Below are 24,597 nucleotides of genomic sequence, written 5' to 3' on the forward strand. Positions count from 1 at the left end.
ATAAAAGATGCAAAACTAACATCTGGCGGTTAATTAATAAAGAGCAGCGGTGTCTGGCTGGGGCACACGGTGTGCTGATGCTGGCATTTTCTTCTCCCACCCCAAGAGATGCTGACACTGTGAGTGAAAACGAGGGGGAAAGATCGATTTCGAGCGGGCCCTGCTGACGAGGCTCCCCAGGGGCAGGACACCCCCCCATCCCCTCTTTAGGGGACTGACGCTCACTCCTCCACTGAAGGGGCATGAGTGGTGGGTGGTGGGGCGTGGAGTGGTATCATTTATTGAGAACCTACTATGTGCCAGCACCTAGTCTCATGCATCCCTGCAGGAAGCCCTGAGAGGCCAATGTCTCTGTTCCTATTTTCATACAAGGAGTCCGAGGCACCAATACTTTGGCCGCCTGATACGAAGAGCTGACTCATTGGAAAAGACCCGATGCTGGGGAAGATTGAAGGCAAGAGGAGAAGTGGGTGACAGAGGATGAGATGGTTGGATGGCATCACCGACTCAATGGACATGCTGCTGCTACTGCTGCTAAGTCGCTTCAGTCATGTCCGACTCTGTGCAACCCCATAGACGGCAGCCCACCAGGCTCCCCTGTCCCTGGGACTCTTCAGGCAAGAACACTGGAGTGGGTTGCCATTTCCTTCTCCAAAGCTTGAAAGTGAAAAGTGAAAGTGAAGTCGCTCAGTCGTGTCCGACTCCTAGCGACCCCATAGACCGCAGCCTACCAGGCTCCTTAGTCCATGGGATTTTCCAGGCAAGAGTACTGGAGTGGGGTGCCATTGCCTTCTCCCAATGGACATGAGTTTGAGCGAACTTCGAGAGATGGTGAAGGACAGGGAAGCTTGGCGTGCAGCAGTTCATGGGGTTGCAAAGAGTCAGACATGACTCAACAACAACAACAAATCCGAGGCTCAGCTGCTTGTCTGGGGGCCTAGGCTCCTCCTCACACACTAGGAAGCAGGGCCGCTGGGGAGTCACAGGGGGCAACTGTCACAAAGGCAGACTCCAGGGCCCCAGCACAAAGGCTCTACCGGTCCAGGAGGAGCCCAGGAGTCTTTACTTGTAATGAGTGTCCCATGGGATTCTGGAGCAGGCAGAATGTGCAGCTCAACTTGGAAAACACAGGTCTTGGGAATACTACCATTTACCGAGCACCTGTTATATGCCAGGCCCCAGGTTAATCCCAGTAACACTATAAGCAGGTAAGAGTGATGTCTCCATTTCACAGACATGGCCCAGGAGAGGAAGGGTCTTGATCAAGGCCATGCAGGAATGCAGGCAGGCTCCAATCCTCTGACTGTCCCCGGCCCCAAGGCTTCCCAGCTATCTCCACCTGGCCTCTTGAGAAAAGACCCAGCTTCCCAGATACAGCAGTCGCCTGCCAGGACTGGCCACTGAAATAATAATTGGGCTAATGTTCCAGTGACTACTTGAGGCATTTTGGCAGTCCTGGCCCCTAACCTCCACTGAGTGTGACCACCACGGTGACCTTAAGCAAGCAGGTGGGGGGCCCTCTTGTTTCCCCAGGCTTCTGGGGTGGGTATGTGGCTGCTGGATGTTCCTATTTGAAGGGATGGAGGGAGGGTGGCAGCTGGGCTGCTCTCTGTGTTGACCATGGAGGCCATGGAGGAAGAGGAGGGTGGAGAGAGGCCAGCAGGATGGGCCAGAACATGGGAGGGTTTGAGGCTCCAGAGAGGGACAGACAGAGGGCTGTGTGAGACTGAGAACAGAACAACCCCGTCTGGGGACTTCCCTGGTGGTCCAGTTGTTATGAATCCGCCTTCCAGTGCAGGGGACGCGGGTTCGATCCCTGGTCGGGAAGCTAAGATCCCACGTGCTTTGGGGCAACTAGGCCTGTGCAGAACTTGAGGCCCTGGGCGCTGCAGTTACTGAGCCTGCACACTGCAACTAAAGAAGCCCGTGGATAACGAAGACCCAGCGCAGCCAAAATTAAAAAGCCCACATCGGAGTCCCAGTTCCTTCTCGAACTCTCCGTGGAGCTACGAAGAGTCTCACTTGACAACAGCACCCAAGGGATCCCCCCAGAGCCACGGTGAGGAGCCAAGTCAGGCGCTGGCTGTGGACTGAGCCTGGGGGTGCAGCTCAGAGATACTGAGAGGCTTGGGCTTCAGGCCGACATGTTCAAACCTTAGCCTCACAGCCTCTGAGCTGCGTGAACAAGTCACCTCACCTCTCCAGGCTTCAGCTTCCCCATCGTCTCTGCCCACAGGGTTCTAATGAGAGTTCAGTGATATAAAATGCTTAGCACAGGGCCTGGCACAGAATAAAAGCCGACACACTACTGCACGACAGGCGTGCAGTTGCCTTAACACCACCATTCAGAGCGTTACCCTGGGAGCATGCTGCTCACCTTTTGGGGTTTTCCTGTCCCAGCTGAGCCCAGCCAGTGCTCCTTGTGGTGCCCTGCTCCAGGACCCTCACTTGGTTGCTCGTCTAGGAGGGGCGGCGTGGTCAGCCACCATGGTGGGGGGCGCCAGCCAGCCCTGAACCTCTCAGCATAATTGAATTGTTACCGACTTGTCCTTATGACTCTGGTCCACAGACATGATAACACTCCAGGGGACTGAGCTGGCTCCCACCTTGGAGACCTCCTGGCACCCGGGAGGGTGTCCAGATCGGGCTGGGTGTTGGGGGCTTGTGGAGATTATAAGATGTGTGTGTGCGTGGGGTCCCTGGCTCTGGGTCATCCTGGCAAAGCCCCTATCCCTTACCCACTCTGGGGCTCAGTCTCTACCTCTCAAGTCAGCTCTGACTAGGGTGGGAGACAAGAGAGCACTGGGGAGGAGAAAGGAGTCTGGCTTAGGGCTTGCTTGAGGCTTCGCCTCTAGCCCTAGTCCATTCCCCTTCTGACCCCTCTCCATTAATCATAGCAGCTAACATTCACTGCCTGCAAAGTACATCTTAGCATCAAACCCATTTTCCAGATGGGCAAACTGAGGCTCAGAGGAGTAACAAAGGAGACCCACAGTCACAGAGTATCAGATCCTGGCTTTGAACCCACGGCTTTCTTTCCACCCCGTGTTCCTTCCTTCCCTACCATCCTGCCATCCTTTCTACCCCACCTTCTGCTTGACCTGAACCAGAAGTTGGGGAGACTCCCCCCTCATTTCCTGCTTTTCCAGCCACCTCCTCTTCCTCCCCGCTGCCCCCCTCTCATTCCTGCCCTGGGCAATCAGTTTCTTCAGATATGATTTGGGATTCTAATGAACAGAATGATTTGGCATTTAAATAATTATCCACTCTCTAACTGTTAGCGGTGCTGAGTCGGGAGAAATTTCCGCGTCTTGTTTATGAATATGGCTTTTCTCTCTCATGGGGGGAGGCTGCCCACCCCACCCCTTCCAGAGCCTCCTCCCTCAGATGCCTGTTCAGTGCATGCTTCCAGGGGAGCTCCCCCCACTGCACGAGTCCCTAAGTGCCTATTAACAACTTGCCTCTTCCGCCACCCCCCCTCCGTTCACGCCCCTTTTTATCTTTACATTTCAATATCATTACAAATCCTAGTGTTATTTAAATTACATCAATTATTCAATTTCTCCTCCCCGAGTAGAGGCAGCAGCTTCCGAGTGGTTGAGCAGGAAAAAGCAGAGGCCTTATTCATGGGGGATTGGGCTGTGTTCCATTAACCTGGGCTTTTTGGCTCCCACAAACCACAGAATTGATTAAAACACACACAGGCCGTTTCAGTTTGGTTTGGGGAGAAAGCCTGCTGCTCAGAAGCACTGAAGAGACAGTTTGGGAGGGGAAATGCTTTTGCTGCCCAATGATACTCATTCAGTGACCATTTATTGAGTCCCTGCTGTAAGAGCGGCCACCATTTATGGAGCACTTCTGTGTGCAAGACGCCACTTGAAGATCTTCATGGAAGATACAGCCGTTACCCAGCAAGGGCTGGCGGCCTGAGGCATGTAAGGAGCCAGTGACACTATGGCACTGGTGTTTGAGGAAAGAACGAGTTTTGTTGCGGAGGTCGACCTGCAAGGAGACAGGAAGTGGGGGTTCCAATCTGTCTCCTCCATCCAGGGTTCTGGGTGAAATTTACAGGATTAGGGGAACTTCAAACCTGGAAGCTACCTGGCTAGGCTTGAATCAGTCCAACTAGGCTACTACTGCTGGAAGTCAGAGTATCCTTATTGAAGGACTTCTGTAAAGGGTTCCAGTGGCAACATTTCTATTCTTGAGGTTCCACCGGCTGAAGGTTCCTGGTTCCAGGATCATCTTGGAGACGTGGGGGCGGGGGGAGGCGGGGTGTGTGTGTGTGTGTGTGTGTGTGTGTGTGTGTGTGCCCATTTTGCACATGCGCAGTGCTGTCTGAAAAAATAACTGAAGGTTTTAAGGAAGCAAAACCAATTTAAGCTGGTCAGTGTTTTACACACTGTTTTGCCACCTCTAATGATCAAGAACCCGGAGTTAGTTATCATTATAACCTTCCATTTTACAGATGAGGAAACTGAGGCTGAGAGGGGCGGTCTCTAGCCCAAGGCTGCACAGTGGTAGAAATGGTGTTTTTCTTCAGGGTCAGGCCTTTTAACCAAGAGGTTTATAGGGTTTGGGTGACCCCCAGGAATAGCTAGGAAAAGAAGTGAGGGAGTGGAAAGGTAAGATAATTACTTCCTCCTGAAGGGCCTGTTTTTGAAGACTCACATGAGAAATTGCTCACATCTCATTACCAAGAAAAGTTCATTTTTTTCCCCTAAGCAAGTGGTAGTTTCTCAGCTTATGGACCCCAAGAGTCAAATAAGGCTCACATTTCTCTCTTTGCTTGGCTGCCAGGAAACTCTGATCCAGACATGCGGCCCACTGCTCAAAACCATATGAGACCTTACCCTACCATTCCATCATCCTGTTTTCTCATCTAGGTCTTTCCTACAATGGCACTGCGGTATATATTTGTAAGCTACTTCTAAGCCTTTTTTGAAATGAGGCTATATATATCCATCTGCAATATAGGAGACCTGGGTTCGATCCCTGGGTCAGGAAAATCCTCTGGAGAAGGGAATGGCTACCCACTCCAGTATTCTTGCCCTTAGAATTCCATGGACAGAGAAGCCTGACAGGCTACAGTCCTTGGGGTCATAAAGAGTCAGACACGACTGAGCAACTAACACTTAGCACTTTATAAGTGCCTTTAAAAAAGGACTTTCCAGCATCCATTATGAACCAGGCATTTTACACAAGTTCTCATTTTAGCTTTGGCAAAGGGTTCATTCTCACTTGATAGATGATGAAACTGGTGATCAGAGGGGATATGGGAGTTGCCCAAGGACATGCAGGAAGTGGCAGAACCAGGAGGGAAACAGTCTGCAGGCCTCCTCTTGCCACGACGCAGGGGATACAAAGACCAGGGAGTGTGGTTCCCTCCTCAAGCTCTGATATCCCTGCTCTAGTCTGGCAGGAAGATGTTACAGAAAGAGCATTCAATCGTGAGTCAGCAGACATGTGGCCTTCCTCTCTCTAAGCCTTGGTTTCACTGTTGGGCTGTGCTCCAAGGCCCCACGAGGCTCTGACCTGACATCACTCCCTTTCTGCCAGTTTTACTGATGCATCTCCCAGCATCCGAGTCTGGCTGCACCTCTGAGTCACAGCCGCCACTCTCTGAGGCAGGCACACTCCCTGGGGAGTAGTGTCACCTAGTTCCCAGAGTTTCCCGATGCCACAGACAGGAGGAGGGAACAACCGTGGTGGTGACGGGGCTGTGACGCCGGCCTCCCACAGCAGCTGCCTGTGTGCTTTGTGACCCTGGGTCCCCAAGGCAGCCAGGCAGCACCTTCTGGGTAAGACAGGGCCTCCTGGGATGGGGACAAAGGAGGGGTGAGGGTGGCCAGGGGCTTCGATCTGGGTAGGACTCGGCCCGTTCCTGAATTTGAGGGTTCTAGGAAGGTCTGAGCTCCAAGTAGGCAGGTAGTGGCATAGAGACGGAGGAGGGAGGGGCACTGGAGATGGGGGGCAGGGGGGCAAAGAGGGACTGCTCAAGAGAAAGGGGCCTCATTTACTTAGCACCTACTCAGAGTGCCACCTTCCACCAGCGGCTGCACTCTGGCAGTCCACCGATCAAATCTGGGCCACAAACACAGTAGCTTTGACCCACCTTGTGTTCTTAAAAAACTTGAACTCATTTCTAACACTGACAAATAGGGACGACCTACATAAAATCAGGATTTAGGGGTCTCTTGAGAAGGAGGGCTACGTTGGGAAGTCCCCTTTACATTGTCTGCCTGGTCCCTGTGGGCATCCAAGTGTCTGACCCCCTTTGAAAGTCAAAAATGCCTTCTGGGTAACTGTGTTGTTGTTCAGGTTGCTAAGTCTAACTCTTCACGATCCCATGGACTCCTCTGTCCATCACTATCTCCTGGAGTTTGCTCAAATTCATGTCCATTGAGTCAGTGATGCTATCTAACCACCTCATCCTCTGCTGCCCCCTTCTCCTTTTGCCTTCAGTCTTTCCCAGCATCAGGGTAAGTGTTATTATCCCCTTCTTACAGATGAGAAAACAGTGCCTAAAGACATCCATCCCACCAAGTCTTACAACAGGTTAGCACTGGAGTCAGGATTTAACCCCACCTCTCCGTTCCCAAGGCCCTACTCTCCACACTCTCTCCCACCCACGGAGGCCAGAACACACAGCCCCTGCAGACTCCCTTTCTGGATCACTGTAAAGTTCTCTGTGCTCCTATTGTTCAATGAATGGCCTCTGACATCCTTTCCAGCTTTCATGTTGGGTGTGGCAAATTGAACGTGGTCTCCCTGGGGTTGGAACCAGGAAGCCAACCAATCACCATGCGTGCTCAGGCTTTGTGCTGGGAACTTGAAGCACACCATCTCATTTAACCCTCATAGCTTTGCAGAAGGTAGGCTCTACTATTATGCCCATTTAACAGATTAAGAAACTGAGGCTCAGGGCTGCCCTGGTGGTCCAGTGGCTAACACTCCTCGATCCCAAAGTGGAGGGGCCAGGATTCAACCCCTGGTCAGGGAACTAGATCCCACCTGCCACAACTAAAGATCCTACATGCTGCAACAAAGATTGAAGATCCTACGTGCCACAATTAATACCCAGTGCAGCCAAATAAGTAAATAAATATTAAAAAAAAGAAACTGAGGCTCTTCCATCGCTGTCTGCGGTCCAGCCCCTCTGGCTTCTTTTTAGCTCTTTGGTGGTGTCCTGCACCCTTCCTACCTCAGGGACTTTGCCCATGCCGTTCACCCTTCCGCATGCAAGCCTTCATCATCGTTCAGGTCTTCCCTGATTCTCTAAACAAAGTATGGCTCCCCCGTTATTGCCTCTGAGAGCTCCTGGCCCACTTTATAGTATAAATAATGACAACAACACGAACTAAGACTTACTGAGCACTTTCCACCAGCCAGACTCTGTTCTAAGCACTTTAATTACATCACAGGAATCCTCCCACAATCCTCTGAAGTGTTTATGATTATCACCCTCATTTTACAGATGAGCCCATCAAGGCACAGAGAGGCTGAGTAACTTGCCTAAGGTCACACAGCTAGTGTCGACATTTTTCCCTTAGGTTGTATGACTGGTTGACATCTTCAGGGATTATCTCATGAGGAACCTGTTCTTGATCACTAAATATCCTTTAAATGAGTGAACACACTGGGATTATGGCTCCAAATTTCATGTCCATAACCATGAGGATATATGACTGTCACTTTCTGTCCCTGTCAGTGTTTCACCACTGCAGCCATCCCCAGCTCCCATCTGACTCCAGGGTAGCACTGAGTTCCAAATACTGTCCCACCTCTGCCCACACTGTCCCCAGGGAGAAAGAGAAAGGGGCCAGTGTGGTTCAGGACCACGGACAGCACCACCTCCCTGCCTATACCCACTCCCCTCCAGGGCTGGGGCTGTATGTGAACTGGCCTCTGGGAAATTCCCAAGGAGACCCCGCCCCCAGCCCCCTTCCTCACTGCCCTCCCCCGCGCCAGTTTACTGCCAATGACATTCAGATAAATGGCTGCTGTCAGCCAGGCTGGTCCCACGGAAAGGCGTGTCGGGTGATGTATGACACCATCTTCTAAAACCACAGGACTCACTGCTCAGGAGCTCCGAGGGGGGCCGCTCCCCTACCCCCATCAGCCTCTGACCCTGGGCCACACTTGGGGTTTTTGGGTCCCCCTCCTTTCCAGCCCTGGGGATGAGTCTGCCGTCAGACACAATTACTAGAATCTTTAATCACACGCTGTTAAGACTCTGGCCCACTCTCCTACTCTCTCTGGGCTGCCGTGGTGGTTGTTTGGGTGATAAGTTGTGTCTGACTCTTTGCAACCTCATGGACTATAGTCCGCCAGGCTCTGTCCATGGGATTTCCTGGGGTAGTTTGCCCTTTCCTTCTCCCGGGGATCCTCCAGACTCAGCGATCAAACCCATGTCTCCTGCGTCTCCTGCACTGCATGTGGATTTACTGCTGAGCCACCAGGGAAGCCCCTCACTCTCTCTGGGCTGCTATGTGACCCCAAACCTAACCTCCATTCCTGTCTGCCCTAGGTATGCCCTCTTGGATTATTCAGGGGCTCAGGGTGCTGTGTGGGTGATGGTCATCAGGTTCTGAGCTTCTGGGTTCCAAGAGAGGAAACCCAGCTCAGACCAGCCACAGCACCAATAGGACAGCTAATACCACCCTGGTTTATGATCCCTTGACATGACTCGGATGATGTGGAGAGAACAGGTATAAAGCTGCTGCCCCTGAGGACCCTTGTCCTTTGCCTTTGAAAAGGATGGAGGTATGAAGCCACCTTGGTCTCACATATTGGGGGGCGGGCACCAATCTGCCCTCTCCTGCCCTTGGCCTTCTGCCAGCTGCCAGCTTTGGCTCCAGGTCTGTCATCTTTAAAATGGGATTAGCAATAATAATAACTAACACACAGTACTGTTCAACTGTTTTCTAAGCCATAAAACCCCTGCCATAATATTTAAAAGTAGAAGCCAAAGTATTCAGCTGCATACAGTTCAAAGTCATGTGTGATGTTAACCAGATGACTGGAGCCAAACAACAGAAATGTATTTTCTTATGGTTCCAGAAGCTGGAAGTCCAAGATCAAGGTGTTGGCGGGTTTGATTTCTCAGAGCCTCTCTCCTTGGTTTGTGGACGGCCATCTTCTCCTTCCTGGGTCTCCACGTGGCTTCCCCGCTGTGTGTGTCTGTGTCCTGATCACTTGTGATAAGGACACCAGTCCCACTGGGGTGGGTGTGGCCCAGATGACCTCACTTTACCTTAGCTCCCTGTGTCAAGGGCCCATCTCCAAATGCACTCACATTGTGAGGAACTGGGGGTTAGGACTTGAACATACAGATTTTGGGGGAGACGCAGTTCAGCCCAGAGCAGTGCCCCACCCATATCCCCTCACTCTTACCACCTGGGCGCATCTTAGTCCTCTTTGTTTTTTTTGGCCACATCATGTGGCATGAGGAACTTCCCCAACCAAGGATCGAACCTGTGCCCCCTGCAGGGGAAGTGCAGAGTCTTAACCACTGGACCACCAAGCAAGTTCCTTAGTCCTCTCCTTAAGGCCACTCACAGGTCTCTGTGAAGCAAGTACTATGCTGAGCCCCTTCTTACTGAAGGGAAAATGAGACTCAGAGAAGCTGAGCTACTTCCCTGCAGATGCAGAACTAGGCTCTCAACCAACACTGTCTCTATCGTGCTGTAAGGCTGCGACCTCTGTCCCAGCCGCACACAGGGGCAGGTGCCCCGGCTACCCTTGGTGCTCGCCCGGGCCATGACAACTCCCCACCCAGGGCCCCCCCACGCAGCTGGGACCCGTTATCTGTTTTGTGCACAGCCTGTGCCCGTCAGGGTAATGGACTGTGCTTGTCCTAGCGGAGGTGGCCTCTGCCAGGGATGATGTATGAGGCGCAATTGTTTGATATGAATGCATTAGGCGACATTCCCGATAAAGACTTTACCAGCAGAGCTGCACTCGCTGGCAGCAGCCCCCGAGGAGGGAGAGGGCGGAGGCAGAAGCCCGAGTCCCCATCAAGCAGGGCTCCAGGGGACCAGCCACCTTCAGGGAGGCAGGGACCGGGTCACTCTTGCTTTCAAACTTCTGGTTCCTGAGCCACACGTCTCACCCCCTTCAAGCAGCAGAGGGTAGACCGTGGGTCTCACACTTCAGAAAGCATCAGAGTTGGCTTGGGAGCGGGCCGAAGATGCAGAGTCCTGGGTCCCAATTCAGATCCACTGAAGCAGAGTCTCCAGAGTGAGGCCTGGGATTCCCGCTTTGCAAACCAGTTCCCTCAGTGAATCTAATAGTGCTGGTGTGTGTGCGTGTGTGCTCAGTCCCTCAGTCGTGTGCGACTCTTTGAGACCTCATGCACTGTAACCCACCAGGCTCCCCTGTCCATGGGATTTCCCAGGCAAGAATACTGGAGTGGGTTGCTGTTTCCTCCTCCAGGGGATCTTCCCGACCCAGGGATCAAACCTGCATCTCCTGCTTGGCAGGCGGATTCTTTACCACTGTGCCACCTGGGGGCCAGAGCCCAAATGTGGTCAAAATATGGCGGGATGAAGGGATCCCGCCCTTCATCCCATCTAGCGGAGGGATAAAGGGAATGGGGTATAAAGTCAGAAAGCCCTGGATCTGAATCTGGACTCCTCTGAGAAGCAGCAGGGAAATCTTGGGCAGGTCACTCAGGCTCTCAGTTGTGACCCTCCTTATCAAATAAACCTCAGTTTCCCAATCTGTAACATGGGCACAGCAGTGATACCTCCTGTGTCTGCCCCAACCCCAAGGGCTCAAGGGGACAAGACCCCACCTGTGCTCTGTCCACACACTCATGAATCCCAGGGCCTGGCAACGTAGACCCTCTACACCTTCCTGGGGTCAGTGGGTGGTGGTGGGGCTTCCTGAGGATACCACTCTATGTCCAGACTGATGCTCCACGGCATTCCAGGCCCACTACAAGGACCGGGGAGCCCTCTGGGGGCTAGAAGGTCCTTCAAAGCCTGGACTCCATGAGTCCTTTATTTTGAGTGGGGTTGGAACAGGGAGGGGCATTGGCCGTTTGCACATTCAGTATGAATAGAATCCAGATGCTGCCCCAGAGGATGCTTACCAGGGGGAGAGGTGTCCTCCCTGGGATGGAACCCCTGGGGACAATCTGGAGGGTCCCCACAGAGACAACATGATCCCATGAGCTTCGAGGCCCAAGGAGACAGAGGTCAAAGGAGTTGGCAGGAGGCAGATTACGTGTGTTTCCTCCTTGGAGAGGACAATGCAGGAGACGTAAGAGATGCTGGTTCGAACCCTGGGTCGGGAAGATTCCCTGGCATAGGAAATGGCCACCCACTCCAGTGTTCTTGCCTGGAGAATCCCACGGACAGAGGCGCCTGGCAGGCTACAGTCCATGCAGTAGCAAAGAGTCGGGCACCACTGAGCTACTAACACACACTTCCTGGAGAAAGAAATGGCAGGGTCTGGGGAGGGTCTCACTCGAAATGGTCTGATCATTGTGTTTATGGAAAGAAGACCCTGCAGGGTGAGGGGAGGCACCCTGTCCCAGGGGCACTGAGGGATCATGGGAGGACTTTGGGCAGGGGACGAGCAGGGTCAGCTCTGAGCATAGAAAGACCCCTCTGAGGCCCAGTGGGGAATGACCTCATGTTTGAGTCTAAAGTGGAAGCTGGTGAGAGGATCTAGGAGAACAGAACTCAGGAGGGGAAGGTGCAAGGAGAATGCCCCAGAGAAGGAGGCAGGCTTTAGGATTTGAAGCAAGAGTGGCTTCAGCCATACGGGGCGGGGGTGGGGGGGGCTGTCCCACATCAAAGTCAAGTCTCTCCAACCCCATTTTTCATTCATTCAGTAAACATGGATTGAGCCCCTACTCTGTCAGGCAGTATTGGGTTCTGGGAGTACGAGGGTTATTTTCATGTGTCAACTTGCCTGGGACTGATGGTGTCCAGACATTTTGGTTAAACATCATTCTGGGTGCATCTGTGAAGGTGTTTCTGGACGAGATGAACATTTGAATCGTGGTCTGAGGACAGCACACTGCCCTCCCCACTGTCTGTGCCCCAACCAATCCACTGAGGGCCCGAACAGAACAAAAAACTGAGTAAGACAGAATTTACTCTCTCCCCACCGACTGTCCTTGAGCTGGGACATCCATCGTCTCCTACCTTCCAACCCGGACTTGGACTGGAACTTACCCCATTGGTTCTCCTCAGCCTCCAACTTACTGACTGCAGGTCTTGGGACTTGCAGCCTCCATAACTGCATTAGTCAATATCGTCTATTGGGACTTCCCTGGTGGTCCAGTGGCTAAGACTCTGTGTCCCCCTGCTGGAGGCCTGGGTTCGATCCCTGGTCAGAGAACAAGGTCCGGCATTCTGCAACTAAGACCCAGCACAGCCAAATAAATACTTTTTTTTGAGTTTCCATACTAAAAAGGAAAACAACCCCCTCCCCTGCCAAATAATAGCCCTGCAAATACATGAGTATCTATTTTGGAGATGAGAACACAGAGGATCAGAAAGATTAAGAAACCTGCCTAGGGCCTCCCTGGTGGCTCAGTGGTTAAGAATCCGCCTGCCAATGCAGGAGACACAGGTTCGATCTCTGATCCAGGAAGATTCCACATGGTGTGGAGCCACTAAGTCTGAGGGCCACAACTCCTGAGCCTGTGTCCTACAGCCCATTCTCCGCAACAAGAAAAGCCACCGCAATGAGAAGCCCACACACCAGACCTAGAGAGCAGCCCCCGATCTCTGCAACTAAAGGAAAGGCCGTGCAGCAACGAAGAATCAGCACAGCCAAACACAAATAAATAATACTGTTTCTTAAAAAAGAAAAGAAGCCTGCCTTCGACTCACCCAGCTAGAGCCTACGAGTGGGGGCCAGGTTTCCCTCACACCTGATTCTTGGGGACAGGTTTTTCCTTGTCAAGTTTTCCCCAAACCATTGTTCTTCCAACAGTCTCAGTGCTCCCCCTCCTCTGCACCTCAGGGTCATCAGCCAGGATGACCAGCCCCACCTGACTCTGCATGCTGAGAACCTGCCCATCTTTCAATCAATAGTCATTCAGCAAACAAATACAGGCTCAATCGCGTGTCTGGCATTGCGCTGGGAGCTGGGATTCAGCATGAACCAGACAGACATGGTCCCTGTACTCCGGGAGCAAATTCCCAAATGCCACCCTCTGGAAACTTACCTCCTTAATCTCTTAGGATGCCAACCACAGTCTGCTGCCAAGTTCAGCTGTTCCACGGCTGTTCTTCACTGGAGAGCGAGCACCTTAGGGTCAGGGGTGGTGTTCCACTCACATAGGGTCCCCAGTGCAAGGCCTGGCATGTGGTAGGTGCTCACGAAATGGCCTGTGAAATTGAATGAATGAGTAGGTGGGTGAGAGGCTGAGCCTGAAAGCGCTGGTCCTGTATACAGTAGGTGCTTAAGACTGGATGGTGACAATCATCATGCTGATTGGTTCAGGACGGGGAGAGAGGTTCTGGTTTCTGTACTTTGATCTTGGGTTTCAAGGAGAGACTGCCTCCCCCCAACATTCACACACACACACACGCTGACATTCATGTACACACATGTGCTTATGCCCTTACACACTCAAGCACACGCACATGCAACATGCTTTCTCCATCAGGTGCAGGGTGAGACAATGAAGATGAGGAAGAGTAGAAGTACGAGGTTTGGGTCCTGGTGTAGATGCCTCTTAAGGGTCACCTCAGCCTCTCAGTTTCTTCATCTGTAAAATGGGGATGAAACAAACAACCTTACAAGCACAGGGTCAAAGTTAGGTAAAGTAGAATCACCTAACTTATGTCAAGGTCTGGTCCATGGTGGCCTCTTGCTCCCCTCCCCTCCTCTGACTGGCTCTGGGACCCCCAAGGCAGGGTGGGGGAGGGAGGGAGGGAGGGAGCATGGAGAAGGCTGTGGAGCTGGCCCTGGAGCCTCATTGGCTCTTGCCTGTGCCCTGCCCCCGAATGCCCCCATAACCACTTGGTCCTGCCTCACTCTCCTTCATCCCCCAGAGATGTCCCATCCCTCCTCTTCCATCTTTCAAAGTTCTTCCTGTCTATGTCCACATGTCTCTCTTCTTTTGGCTGTGCTGTGCGGGATGTGGGACCTTCGGTCCTCCACTAAGGATTGAATCTGTGTCCCCTACAGTGGAAACTCGGGAGTCTTAACCACTGGACTTCCAGGAAGTCCCATACATCCCCATCTCTTAACACCCCCATTCCACCCTCTACAAAGAAACTCCTGGGTCCTGCGTGTCCTGGGCATGAACACGTTGCGACAGAAGCTTCTAAACACGATGATGCTAGCCGTGGGGGCCCCGCTAACGTTCTGGACCCGCTTTTGCCCTCCTGCCCATGCCAAGCCCACCCAGGGTTAGGTGGGAAACAGTCTGCAGCGTGGCGGCTGCAGATGTGATGGTTGGAGCTGATTTATGTTCCGTTTACACGGGCTCCAGATGTCGGGAGCTCCTCTGTGGGTTTATCCAAATGCCAGGGGAGAAGGGGAAGGGCTGGGGGCCGAGGCTGCAGCCCCTTCCCCCCAGCCTGCCTCCTCTCCTAGTCCAGCTCTGAGGACAGTATTCTAACATGTGGTCCCGGCACAGACCCACCCTGCTGAGCCCCCATCCCTGGCCCCCCAAGCTTCTGCCCCACGTTGTGGTCATAGACTCTAAACTTTGTGAGACCAGGAGCCCTGTATCTGGGCCAGCTCCTGGGCCCATGAAGAACTTATTAAATGCCTCTAGTAATGAGCTGACAGTGTGCCAATGGCTGTAGTGGGAAGAATGGTGTCCCTGCCCGCAAATATGTTGAGGCCCTAATGCCTAGTACCCGTGAATGTGACCCTATTTGGAAACTGGGTCTTTGCAAGTGTCATCAAGATAAGATGAGAGCTTTCATCAAGTTAAGATGAGAGTGCAGGGACTTCCTTGGTGGTCCAGTAGTTAAGAACCTGCCTGCCGATGCAGGCGACATGGGTTAGATCCCTGGTCTGGGAAGATTCCCTATGCTGTGGGTCGACTAAGCCCGTGCGCTGCAACTACTAAGCCCGTGAGCCTAAAGCCCATGCTCTGCAATAAGCGAAGCCACCGCAATGAGAAGCCTGCGCACTGCAATGAAGAGTAGCCCCTGCTTGCGGCAACTAGAGAAAGCCTGCACGCAGCAACGAAGACGCAGTGCGGCCGCAAATAAATAAATAAAATCAGGTGTCTCTAGTGGTAAAGAATCTGCCCGCCAACACCGGAGACGCAGGTTCAGTCCCTGGGTTGGGAAGATGCCCTGGAGGAGGGCATGGCAACCCACTCCAGTTTTCTTGCCTGGAGAGTCCCATGGGCGGAGGATACTGAATCGGGGTGGGTCCTAAATCCAATGACAGGTGTCGGAAGTTCTGCTATCAAATGTTTGCCTTTGGTTCCTCTTACCTTGTTGGTTTTTCTGTCTGTCCCTCCCTTTCTCCACTCTTTCTTATGCCCTTTAGGCATTCACTGAGTGCCACTCCTGGTCAAGGAACTGAAGGCACAGGGACAGAGGTGGCACCTGTGGCCTCTGTCTTGGAGAAGCTCCTTGTCCAGAGCTGAGCGGTGAGGCGGCACACGAAGCTGCCCACACAGCCTCGAGAGGACTCTGATGGGGGCACTCAGGGGGGGCTGAGGGCACCGCTGAGGCACCCAGCCGGCCTGACCTTGGTCCCCTGACCTGCAGGGCCATCTTACCTCCCGCCCTCCTCCACTGCTCAGACACCCACCTGGTCCATCCCCTTGGGCCAATGAAGGTGTCCAGGGGGGATGTGCACCCCCTCCCACGCCCGCGCATCTCCCACCCTCCCACTCCCTCTGAGCATTTCTCATTAAAGGCTGCAGATTGCCTGGCCTGTCTCTGGGCTTTGCGCTGAAAGGGCTAAATGATATGCTGACACCTTAATTACGGCCCATTGTCACGGAGCGCTGCGGAAATTGTCTGAGTGATCCCCGGAGAATGGGCGCTAACAGGCCCGTCAGAGCCTTTGATTCCTTGTGGCAGATTGGAAAATGACACGACCGGTGGCCGCTTCAACCGCAGCCTCTGGGTGACATGGTCAGACCACCCCCTCACACAGCTACCTGCGCAGTTGCCACAGGCAAGGGGTCAGGGGTCTCCCTATGGTCTCATTCCTACAACGCCTCCTGCCCCCCAGTTCAGTCCAATGCCTGACGATCGCTGTGTCAGGGTATTGCACGTGTAACCCCGACCGAGATCCTCCCTGTGGCCCAGCTGGGTGAGAACTCCTCTGCTCCCTCTTTACAGATGAGGAAGCGGAGATCCTGAGTGTTGAAGTCACCTGCCCCAGCTCACTGGCTTTTGCAGAGCAGAGCAGAGCAGAGCATGTAGCCCAGCTCCCTGCCCAGGTCTCGGCCACTGCGAGACGCTGCCACTGTAGGGACGGTGGCTCCAGGCCCAGGGAGGTGGTGTTTGCCGAGTTCACTGGGACCACAGCAGACAGGGGCCAGGCCCCAGGCCCCTCAATCCCACCCCATGACTTTTTTCACCAAGGCAGCCATTTGCCAAGTGTATCCGGGGGAGTGATGTTGACAATAATAATAACAACACCATAACAGCACTGGCCTGTCACCGAGGTTGACAAAGTGCGGGCTCTGGGCCTGGCAGCCCCTGGGGAATTTCAGCTCTACAGTCAGCGGTGCTGCCTTTGTGAGCCGGTTCAGGGAAAGGCGGGGAGGCCTCGAGCTCACTCTAACACCCCTCTTCCTCACCAGACCACAGTCCACAGAGGGCAGGGGCTGATTCCTTGGGGGATCAGTGCCTGCGAATGGAGGTCTCTGACCAACCCCACCTCGGGAACACCCATCCCGCTGGGTTTCTGGGGTGAGCAAGAGGTAGGGCTGGGCATCTGATAATCTGGACTAAAATTCTGGCCGCTATGTTGGAATCACAGGGGAGAGGCCTCTTGACATCACTATCCATTATCCAGCGTGCTCAGTCATGTCTGACTCTGTGCGGCCCCATGGACTGTAGCCCCCCAGGCTCCTCTGACCACGGGATTTTTTCCAGGCAAGAATACTGGAGTGGGTTGCCATTTCCTCCTCCAGGGGATCTTTCCCACCCAGGGATCAAACCCACATCTACTGCGTCTCCTGAACTGGCAGGCAGGTTTTTTTACCTCTGAGCCACCACTATCTGGCTCCATTAGCTGGAAAAGGAGCCAGGGCACCTCTGTGCAGAAGACACACTCATTTGACCCCTCCAGGACAGGCAGAAGTTGAGGCTGGGGCCCCACAAATGTGTGCAAGAGCTGACTGATGGTATACCCAGCCTGGGAGGAGGGATGGAGCAGCAGGAGCCAGGTGCCCTCACAAGCTCCAGGGTGGGACTAGCCATGGACTCTGTCATCCCATTCTCCTCCCAGAGGAGTGACCCCCAGGTGAGGGCTGCTCTCCCACCCACCCCCACAACACCACTGGGGGACGACAAAGAGGCGGGAATGCCATCTGAAAAGCTCAGCTCTGTGCCAAGTGCTTTCTCAAGCTCGGGGCGGGGGGGGGGGTGGTGGTCAGATGTCATACCCATTTCAAAGATGGGGAAACTGAGTCTCCAAATCACACATCTTTTCAGCAAAATCGCCAAGTGCCCGCTTTGTGCCAAGGGCTGTTCTGGGCACTGGGTCCACATCGGGGGACAAGACAAACAATCCCAGCCATCCAGGGACTCACAGCCACAAATGGAGCCTGGTTTCTCGTTGCTTCTCATAGCCGCCAGGAGGAAGCAGAGCCAGGCTGGGAGCGGGCTGAGGAAAAGACGTCATCCGGGAGACTGCGGACTGGATCTGTGACCTCAGCAAGTGATTTTGATTCCTGAAGCCTCATCTGCAAAATGGGGGCTGTAATGACACCTTCCTCCCAGGGCAACATAATCAAATACCATCAAGTGTGGTTCTTCCACTACATTCCCTGCTGACAGGGACGGGGGTACTGGATAGTCAACTGAGCATCTCCAGGGCCCTTTCCACATCCGGCAAAGGAGGATGCTTCCTGTGAGCCTTCTTCCTGCAGCCTTGTCATTTCCCAGGGCCCGCACCAACTCTGGGAGGCGCCTTGGTTGTCCCCACTTGGCAGATAGGGAGGTCGAGGTTCAGAGACTTGCCAGATACCACAGCAGCTAACTAGAAACTGCTATGGTCCTCTCCACCTGGCACCCCCTCCCTCCCACCGTCTCTCAGCACAACCTCCCCTCGCCACCCAGGAGGCCAGCAGAAAGTTTCAGAGCTGCCAAAATGCCATCACGAAACCCAAGCGTATCCTCCTTCTCTACTTCTTTTTTTAAAAAATTTTGGCCACAACACGTAGCTTGCAGGATCTCAGTTCCCCGACCAGGGGTGGAACTCAGGTCATGGCAGTGAAAGCGCCAAGTCCTAACCACTGGACCGCCAGGGAACTCCGTCTCCTTCCCAGTTTCTACCCCCGAGAAATGAAAACACGTGTCCACACCAAGAACTTGTGCCTGGATGCACAAAGCGGCATTATTCATAACAGACAAAAGGCAGAAACAACTCAGATGTCCATCGGCTGAGGGAGGGACAAACAAAACACGGTCCGTCCAAACGGGGAACAGTATTCAGCCTTGAAAAAGGAACGACGCCCCGACACATGCTACAGTGTGGACGAACCTTGAAAACGTGACGCCGAGTGAAGGAGGCCGGTCACAGAGACCACGTGCTGTATGACCGCATTTACGTGGAAAGCCCAGAAGAGGCAAATTCATGATTCAGAAAGAGCAGCGGTCGCCAGGGGCGGTGTGTCTGTGTGCGTGTGTGTGCACATATGTGTGTGTCTGTTAACAATCGAGGAGTTCCCTTTTGGGGAAATGATGAAAATGTTCTAAAATGGTTGTACTGTTTGCAAAACTCTGTGCAGATACTGCTGCTGCTGCTGCTGCTAAGTCGCTTCAGTCGTGTCCGACTCTGTGCAACCCCATAGACGGCAGCCCACTAGGCTCCTCTGTCCCCGGGATTCTCCAGGCAAGAACACTGGAGTGGGTTGCCATTTCCTTCTCCAATGCATGAAAGTGAAAAGCGAAAGTGAAGTCGCTCAGTTATGCCTGACTCTTAGCGACTCCATGGACTGCAGCCCACCAGGCTCCTCTGTCCATGGGATTTTCCAGGCAAGAGTACTGGAGTGGGGTGCCATTGCCTTCTCCGTGTGCAGATACTGCAAACCATCAAATGATACACTTTGAATGTATGATTTATCTCTCACAGAAGCTGTTCCCCCAAAACCCTGGTGAGCGGACCCTTGCCCACGGTCTCTGTGATTCAGCCCCCGCACCTTGGCTGGAAGGAGGGCCCAGCTGGCGTACCCTCAGGCCTTCAGACCTCCCCCCAGAGCTGGGTAGGGCCATAAGGTCCAGCCCAGGAGGTAACACAAGGAGCCTCCAGTGGGGATGCTCTGGGCCCGTCCCCGAACCCATGCAGCCACTTAATCTTCATTCCACATTCCAGGCTCGGTGCTGGAGCTGGGGGCTTGGTGGAGAACAAGAAACTCTCCCTTCCTCCAGGAAGCTGATAGAGTGGGGCTGACAAGCACGCAGGAACAAAAGTCTGGTGTGACACTGCTACAACCCCAGCAAACACAGAGAGGAGGGCCCCTCCCCTAGCCTGGTACCGGGACCATCTCCCAAGGAGCGGACAGAGATGGGAAGAAACTCCAGGTGGAAAAGTATTCCAGTCAGAGGGAATAGCAGATGTGAAGGCCTAGAGGCTCAAGAGAGTGTGGCAAAGAAAAACAGGCCTTCCCTGGCAGTCCAGTGGTTAGGGCTCCAGATTTCCACTGCAGGGAGCGTGGGTTCAATCCCTGTTGGGGAACTAAGATTCCACATGGTGCGCAGAGTGCTGCCAAAAGAAAAAAAGGGAAAAAAAGAGAGAGAAAGAGCATGTATTCAGAAGAAGAAAGGGAGATGTGAGGGGGGACCCCTGCCTCTGTGAGGCCCTGCCTCTGTGAGGAGGGGGCTGGGAGGGTAGAGATGGAGCAGTCCACAGACCAGCCCTGAGAAGCCCCTTCCCAGAGGCAGAACGAGCTCCCAACCGCATCCCCTGCCTGTCGAACCTTCCGGGCTAGGGTGCTTGAGACCCCACGGGGGGAGGATATCAGGCCCGCATAGCTAGAATCCCCTAACCCCCTCCCCTCTCAACTTCTATGTCCCCGTCCCCAGCCGCCTCTCCCATGCCCTGAGTGTTAATTACAGCAGATGGAAAAGGCAAGACTAAATTTTAATGAGACAGCTCCAGGATGTCTTAAGTTGCATTTAAAAGCCCCAAAGTTTCCGTGACAGGGGAACCCATGTTTGGCAGGGTAAATATTTACAGCTCCACCTGAAAAGCTGGGCATGTTTTTCATGCAGGATTTTAACAATATAGATCACGCCACGAGTGAGATGCATATAAAGGGGAATGAAACCATGGGTGGTCACAGCCCCAGGCCCTGAATTATGGATATGAACCTGTCCCCAACTTTTTGTTTTTAATTAAAAAACCCTTTTGGGTAATTCCAAAGAGGTGGCTGTGGCTCAAGAGTCTCTTGCTTGTTCTCTTTAAGTATGAAATGTCTTTTTGGCTCCTTCCTATTTCAGGGATCAGAGAACAGGAGATGGGACCATTGGGATTAAGGAGGGGACGGGTCAGAGCTGGTGGGGCACTGAGTCCTGAGTCTCCTCACTGCCATCTGCTTCTCCCCTGCCCTACCTCTCAGCCAGACTGGTGACTGCCCACCTGCTATGTGCTGGAAGCTTCCCTCTCCATCATCTCTTGTTCAGTAGCTCAGGACTGTAGCACACCTGGCTCCTCGGTCTTCCACTGTCTCCTGGAGTTTGCTCAAATTCATGTCCACTGAGTCGTTGATGCCATCCAACCATCTCATCCTCTGTTGCTCCCTTCTCCTCCTGCCCTCAATCTTTCCCAGCGTCAGAGTCTTTTTCAGTGAGTTCGCTCTTCGCATCAGGTGGCCGAGGTATTGGAGCTTCATCTTCGTCATCAGTCCTTCTAATGAATATTCAGGGTTGAGTTAATTTAGGACTGACTGGTTTGATCTCCTTGCAGTCCAAGGGACTCTCAAGAGTCTTCTCCAACACCACAGTTTGAAAGCATCAATTCTTCAGTGCTCAGCCTTCTTTATGGTCCAACTCTCACATCTGTACATAACTACTGAAAAAACCATAGGTTTGACAAGACGGACCTTTGTCAGCAAAGTGATATCTCTGCTTTTTAATAAGCTTAATAGGTTTGTCATAGCTTTTCTTCCAAGGAGCAAGCGTCTTTTAAGTTCATGGTTGCAGTCACCATCTGCAGTGAAAACAAAACATGTCACTGTTTCCACTTTCTCCCCTTCTATTTGCCATGAACTGATAGGACCAGATGCCACTGTCTTAGTTTTTGGTATGTTGAGTTTCAAGCCAGCCTTTCACTCTCCTCTTTCACCTTCATCAAGAGGCTCTTTAGTTCCTATTCACTTTCTGCCATTGGAGTGGTGTCATCTGCATATCTGAGGTTATTGATATTTCTTCTGGCAATCTTGACTCCAGCTTGTGCTTCATCCAGCCCAGCATTTCGAATGATGTACTCTGAAGAGAAGTTAAATAAGCAAAGTGATAAAATACTTTGTCATACTCTTTTCCCAATTTTGAGCCAGTCCATTGTTCCATGTCTGGTTCTAACTATTGCTTCTTGACCTGCATGCAGGTTTCTTAGGAGACAGGTAAGGTGGTCTGGTATTCCCACCTCTTTAAGAAGTTTCCACAGTTTGCTGTGATCCACACAGTCAAAGGTTATAGCATAGGCAATGAAGCAGAAATAGATGTTCTTCTGGAATTCTCTTGCTTTGTCTATGAGCCAACGAATGTTGGCAATTTGATCTCTGGTTCCTCTACCTTTTCTAAACTCAGCTTGTACATCTGGAAGTTCTAAGTTCACATACTGCTGAAGCCTAGCTTGAAGGATTTTGAGCATAATCTTACTAGCATGTGAAATGAGTGCAATTGTTCTATAGTTTGAGCATTCTTTGGCATTGCCCTTCTTTGGGACTGGAATGAAAACTGACCTTTTCCAGTCCTGGGGCCACTGTTGAGTGTTCCATCTCTCTTGCTGCCCACAATACCAGTGAGGTTGTGATCAGGATGCCTAGTGGACAAAGAAGAGGCTGAGTCTCAGAGACGGGAAGGGACAGGCCTAAAGTCACACAGCAAGCAGGAGGTAGAGCTGGAACTTGGACCAGGTCCAACTGACTCCAAGTTTCCTGCCTTGGTCACCTCCAGCAATGATGGAGAGGGGCTTGGAGTCTTCATCCCAGCCGCTGGAAGGGCCTGGTGAGAGATAGGACTCTCTGGGACCTTGATCAGCACAGACTCGAGATCCAGGGAGACAGGATCTCTGAGCATCTGTTCTTGGGGTGGGGGTGGGGAGGTGGGGGGAGAGCAGGCCAGGAGATGCAGGCTGGGAGATGCACATAGCTTGCCCTTGAGGAACACACAGCACCCTCCTCTCTGTTACTCTCACTTTCCCAGCCATCATCCCTCCTTCCATCTGCCATTCCTCCATGCACCTGCTACCTGGACCCTCATCTGATATTCACCCATCCATCCTTCCACTCATCTATTGTCTTCTTCATCCATCCATCTACCCATCTACCCTTCCATCCATCCACCTGTCCTTGCACTGATCTAATCTCCCATCCATTCATCCATCCATCTACTCATTCACCCTTCCATCCATCACCCATCCTCCATTCCTCCCATCCTTCCACTCATCTAAGCTCTTATCCATCCATCCACTCATCCACTGATCCATCCATGTATCCAGCCAGCCAGCCAGCCATCATCCCACTCATCAATCTCCCACCCATCTACCCACTCATCCACCGATCCATCTGTCTATCCATCCAGCCAGCCAGCCATCCTCCCACTCATCTAATCTCCCACCCATCTATCCATCCACCCACCCATCTATCTGTTCTTCCTTCTATCCATCCAGCCAGGCTTCCACTCATCTCCTCTCCATTCATTCATTCATCCATCCACCCCCTCACCCATCCTATCCACCCATCTTACTACCCACCAACCATCCATCCTTTCACCCATCATGAAAAGGAACTGACACATCTCAAGCCAGTACTATGTGTCATTCAGTATGCCTCCCTCATCTAATACTAACAGCATCTCTGCCGAGTGAAATCTATCCCCTTCATTTTACAGATGGAGAAACGTTGCTTGCCTAGAGGGAATGGAAAGCTACTAATACACTTTCAGGCAAGGTAAGAGCACATTGACGGTGGAGTGTTTAAGCCAGGAAAGAGAGACCTTCCAGCTCCTGCCATGTGGGTGGGCGGCCCACTCTCCTCTCCCACCACCACCATGTATGAGCTCACCAGTCTCTTGCCCCTTGCTCCTAGGCCAGGCGGTGGCTGCCAGGGCCATCTCTCATCCCCAGAGTGGTGCAGCGACAGGCAGGCCACTGAACACAGGGTGTCTATTGTGCCCCCAGGAGCACAGGCTTCTCATTGTCTGGAGGGAGCTGCAGGTGGGCTCCAGGCTGCTCCTGAAGCCCAGTGTCTGTCATCCGGCTTGGATTGTCACCATTGTGCGGCCACAGCAGTGCTTTGTCTCTGACAGCATTTCTCTCTTTGCCTCCCAGCCCTCCCCCACCCCACCATGGGGATTTGCACTCAGGAGGGTAGAGAGATTGAGGAGGGTGGGAGAGAGCACTGGCTTGGGAGTTCAGAGACCTCAAAATGTCACATCCTCTCTCTGAGCCTCAGTTTCCCCATCTGTAAAAGGGATAATCATGGGACTTCCTTGGTGACCCAGAGGGTAAGACTCCATGTTCCCGATGCAGGGGGCTTGGGTTTGATCCCTGGTCCACCAACCTAGACACCATATTAAAAAGCAGAGATATTACTTTACCAACAAAGGTCCATCTAGTCAAAGCTGTGGTTTTTCCAGTAGTCGTGTATGGATGTGAGAGTTGGAATATAAAGAAAGCTGAGTGCCGAAGAATTGATGCCTTTGAACTGTGGTGTTGGAGAAGACTCTTGAGAGTCCCTTGGACTGCAAGGAGATCCAACCAGTCCATCCTAAAGGAAATAAGTCCTGAATATTCATTGGAAGGACTGATACTAAAGCTGAAACTCCAATACTTTGGCCACCTGATGCAAAGAACTGACTCATCAGAAAAGACCCTGATGTTGGGAAAGATTGAAGGCAGGAGGAGAAGGGGATGATAGAGGATGAGATGGTTGGATGCCATCACCGACTCAATGGTCATGAGTTTGAGCAAACTCCGGGAGTTGGGATGGACAAGGAAGCCTGGTGTGCTGCAGTCCATGGGGTCACAAAGAGTCAGACACAAGTGAGCAACTGAACTGAACTGAACCAGAAACCAGATCGCACATACCACAACTAAGAGTTCAGGTGTTGCGACTAAAGATCTCGCGTGCCGCAAGGATGATCAAAGACCCTGCATGCCGCTACTAAGACCCGGTGCAGCCAAATGAAGAAAATGAATAAATAACAAGATAAATACTAAAAAATAAAATAAAAGATACATTTTTTAAAA

The 24,597-nt window shown here is 52.6% G+C and overlaps 1 long non-coding RNA gene across 1 annotated transcript; it reads right to left on the minus strand.

Annotated features, from left to right (window-relative positions):
* Positions 1-11,787: 11,787 nt before the first annotated feature.
* Positions 11,788-24,020, minus strand: LOC133228972 (uncharacterized). Its single transcript, XR_009730430.1, has 5 exons — positions 23,411-24,020; positions 20,764-22,167; positions 17,714-19,887; positions 13,193-13,355; positions 11,788-12,377 (listed from the first exon to the last, which is right to left on the minus strand). It is a non-coding gene; the product is annotated as an uncharacterized LOC133228972 (long non-coding RNA).
* Between the last annotated feature and the right edge of the window lie 577 nt (positions 24,021-24,597).

This window comes from Bos javanicus, chromosome 17, assembly GCF_032452875.1.
Source record: "Bos javanicus breed banteng chromosome 17, ARS-OSU_banteng_1.0, whole genome shotgun sequence".
NCBI classification, from domain to species: Eukaryota; Metazoa; Chordata; class Mammalia; order Artiodactyla; family Bovidae; genus Bos; species Bos javanicus.